Genomic DNA, 4,322 nt, shown 5'->3' with positions numbered 1-4,322 from the left:
GATGTGTGTAATATTTAAAAAGTGATTCTGCAAATGAGATAAAAAGAACAGAAGAAATGCATAACAGAGAATGCATAAATAAAGAATGATGGAATAAGTTACCTGGGAGAGAACCTGGTAAAATGGAACTGGAGTTAGTAGATCACAGAGTTAATCCAACTCCTATGCATAATTTAATTATGTAATGTATAATTCAGCTTGATTTAATTTCCTCATTTAATTTCTCAAAAGAACAGATACTTGACTGATCTGAGTCAGTGGGAATCTAAGCTCTTTTTTTGACAGTACCCATTGTCTTCTCTTTCCCTGTCTTTGGTTTGCCATTCACGTCACACTGTTCAACTGTTTTCTGAAGCAGTCTTCATAAGGCACTCACCTCTCCACCCTGTCTTCAAATTGAATTCCAGTAGTCAATGGGACAGACAGCAGGTCAGTGTTGTAACGCTAAGTAGAGCCTCTGGTTACTAAGTGTTTAAGTATTCTAACTCCTAAAAAGCTAATTCCTATTTTATACTGCAAAGTAGGTTCATAAATCATTTATGTGTTTTTGAATCTTGTATATGATTGTTTGTTATCACCTGCCATGTTAATTAACTATCCATCTTTGAGATTGAAATACTGTGATTTTTTCTTTTCCCATATTGGAACACAGCATTCTTTGTGATTAAGTATTTGATCAAATTCTGAAGAGCTGGAGAAAGAATAGCAATATCTTTGAATATCTAGGCTATAAAATTATTGCAAATTGTATAGAACTACACTTTTAAAAAAAAAATGACAATAAATAACAATGATTTTTAATTTCTAGAAAGCAAATGCCTAAAGAAACAGTGTTTCCTGCAGTGTTTTATTTTTTGGTAGTTTACTTTTGTTTTTTTGCTCAAAGTTGCTTCTTCTTTCTTCTACAAACAAATATAATTTAAGGAAATGAAAAGGGAAGATAAAAAACAACTCTACATTGAAGCTTGTGAATGTGCAAGTTTTATATGCACTTACCATTTCCTTAATTTCATTCTTCTTTGCTGTCACAAAGGGCTAGGAAGACTAATTACATCCTTCTTATAATTTCTTTTCTCATGATTTTCCAATTTTTGAATATGATTTTTTCTACCACTGAACAAAGATATTTTCTATGGATTTTATTATGTTATGGATTATAAGCCTTTTTCCTTGCCTCTTTTTACAATCTCAGCCTTTCAGTTTTCAGTCACCATATTTTCTCAAAAGATGAGTCTTTTTTCACATTTTTTTTCTGTGATGCATTGTAGTAGGATCTAAGTCTGAGCTTTCCTGTTTCTTGTCTTCCCTGACTTCCTGGCAGGGCTGAAGTTTAGTTTCTGCTATCAGTCAGTATCATTATTTAGTTGTATCGTAATTTGTGTCTTATTGAGAGTCAGTCCCTAAAGCATACTTCTACACAGTGTTGCTGTTTAATGGAAGGGTGGAGGAGTACAAAATGTCCAGCATGTGCTTCAAGGCTTAAGAGCAAAACTCTGTAAATTCAGTTTCCAGGCTTATGCAGTGATTGGGGTTTGGCCACAGAAAAACAGCAGAACAGCCCCACTGGTGTGAGGTAATTCATCTCTTGTGTCTATTGGAGCATTGGAAGATGCTTTCTCTGAAAAGAAGAGCACCCTTTCTCCTCTAAAGATTTTCAGGCATCCACAGTAACAAGGAAATGTTCGTTTGTATTAAGTTGTTTACTTACAATTTCTCAGCTCCACTGATGATTTTGATTTCTGCAATCACACTTCATGCATTGTTGATGGAGGTGCTGCAAGACTGGTATTTATTCAACACCAGTGATGTGTCAGAGCAGCTTGTTTTTAAAAGCATTTTCCTTCTGCTGACCACAGTTAACTATGGGTCTTTTATAAAATAACTGTACTTAACTGATAGCATGTTTACGGAAATACATTACTATAAACAATGCCAGAATTTTATGGTTATGCATCTGCACATCATGGTATCTAATCTACTGACAGTGGTCTTTTTGTTTATTTTAAATTTAAAGGTGTAACTTGGCATGCTGCTATAATAGTTTGGTAGAGGGAGTTATTTTATTCTTTTAAATGTTATTTATGTCCTAAGAGAAGTGCTTGGCAGAGAATTGTATTCTTCACATTGCTTCACTCTGACAGCATTGCAGCTTTGACTTTAAGGATGTAGCAGAAGTGGATGAGAGGCATTCAGTTTCTGCATCTGCTCTGCATCTGCATCATGCAATCAGTCTTCTGTCACAAATGCAGTTCTCTTTAAGAACATTTAAAAATCTATCAGACACATTGCAAGTAGAACACAGTGTACACATCATGAAGTAATAAATATAGTATCTCTTCCTCCTGAGTTTGGCCTTAGGTTAGCATTATATATCTTAATTCAAGTTTCTATCAATTTCTATACAAGCATTGAAGCTGTAAAATGATAGCTAAGATCCTCTCTTAGGAGGGTAAGTTATGCATAAGTAAATTGCTCATCACTGTATCTGTTGTTTAGATATAAACTGCTCTCTGCCCATCCTTTACAGGAAATTCCAGTAGTCATGTTTCATTACAATGTTCTTTGTTAAGATTAATTCTCTTTATTCCTTTTTTTTTTTTTTTTTTCCTCAGGGGTTATCCAAGGAATGGCAGAGGTAACAGCAAGAAGAAGGAAGCTGGTGGTTTTGCTCCCAGGTCATATATGAATCCAAATAATATTTGTGTAGAGAACACATGAAAAAAAATCTCAGAAGAGATAGATCTTTGAAGGCATAAAAGATTCAAAGGAAATATAAATCCCATGCTTTAATGTATATATATGCACAAAGGTATAGATATGAATAAGAACATAGGTATATACATATATAATCTTGTGGCTCCGAGTCTGCTCTTCGGGTTTCTTTATGTATAGCAAAGGCAAAAAGGTAAGACACTTCACCAAGCACTTCAGAATACTCTAGTGTAGGAATCCAAAAGTGGAAAAAGGTTAAAGTCTGTTTCATGTGGGAGGAGTTTACCAATGGGTTATGTGATTGCCACTTAAAAAATCTTTTAATGATCTTTTTAAACAGCTTCCCCATTTGCAAAAATGTATTGGGAAACATAAATACAAAAAGTGCCCTAAATGCTGGTTATTATTCTGTTGCTGTTGTTGCTGAAGTATGATTTTTTTCTTTGCATTTCTCAATCATCCACTGATTCTTTGAGGATTTCAAATGGAAGGATGAGCAAGTAGTGATCTTCAAATAAAATTAATGGATGACTTGATGGTTTTACTTGATACGTCACATTTTATGCCTGTTGCACACCTGTGACATTGCTGCCAATGTCTGTGGTCAGCAGCAGCACATTAATTGCGTGAGATGTAAATAAATACTGCAATACATGCCTTGTTTCTCTTGTAGCCATCCCAAACATTAGCTTTGGGAGGAAGGGTAAAACAGACATTTTCCATTCTCTAGGAAGAATGTGAAGGGTTACAGGAAAGATAAAGGCACAGCAGCATGAAAGCTGCAATCAGAAGAGATGAGAGCACCTGGGGGGGATGTATTACACCTGGGAATCCCTCTCCCAGGGAAAGGCTTCTCTCTAGTAAGTAAACTTTTGTAGATTGTTGTGTTTTGTTTTTTTTTTTTTTCCTTTTAGCATCACATTCAGCCTCATATGTTTCAACATTATTTTTAGTATGGATTGTAAAGTATTCTACCTTCAGGAAGACTGATTCTACTAAAGGGCAGAAAACAGTTACGGAGAAGGAATATAACACATTAAAAAGCTAGGAGTTGACTGAAGAAACTGTGTGAATAAACAGAGTGGATATTCATGGATACATTGGTAAGGAGGAACTGCTGTTATTTATTGCTTCTGTAAATTTTTCCATAAGGGTCTTTCAGGCTTTTTACTAATGCTTATTTAAAATCTCCCTCCTCATCATCTGTTGAAAGAGGGAAATTGTGGTAAAAGTTGTGTGAATTGTTTCTTTAAAGTTTGTGAGTGCTGCTCATAGCAGTGAGTGACCAGAGCAAGTGGACCTCAGATGCTGGGGAAACACTCATCTCCGCAGAGCAGTGGGGCCCATTCAGGAAGGGGAGACTGCGGTGGCTGTTGTGGCTCATGAATGGAAAGGGAAAGAAAAGAATCTTGCTGAAACCCTGCAGCAAAGAGGCACTAAGCTTTTTTTTTTTTTTTTTCTGTGACAGAGAAAGAAATGGGCTAGGAACTCAGAGATGCCAGGGTTTGCTGCTGGCAGTTCAGTGTACCCTCGAAGATCAGGTTACCTTTGATTCCTGTTAGGAAAGCATGTTATCTATTCTATAGTGGTGTAATCTGAGACAAATACCA

At 35.8% G+C, this 4,322-nt stretch overlaps 1 long non-coding RNA gene across 1 annotated transcript; it reads left to right on the top strand.

Moving 5' to 3' along the window:
- Positions 1-3,810, top strand: LOC110401834. Its single transcript, XR_002440646.1, has 3 exons — positions 1-429; positions 2,613-3,572; positions 3,666-3,810. It is a non-coding gene; the product is annotated as an uncharacterized LOC110401834 (long non-coding RNA).

This window comes from Numida meleagris, chromosome 6, assembly GCF_002078875.1.
Source record: "Numida meleagris isolate 19003 breed g44 Domestic line chromosome 6, NumMel1.0, whole genome shotgun sequence".
Lineage (NCBI taxonomy): Eukaryota > Metazoa > Chordata > Aves > Galliformes > Numididae > Numida > Numida meleagris.
The sequence above is the reverse complement of the archived record's forward strand: the minus strand, read 5'-3'. Positions and strand labels throughout refer to the sequence as shown.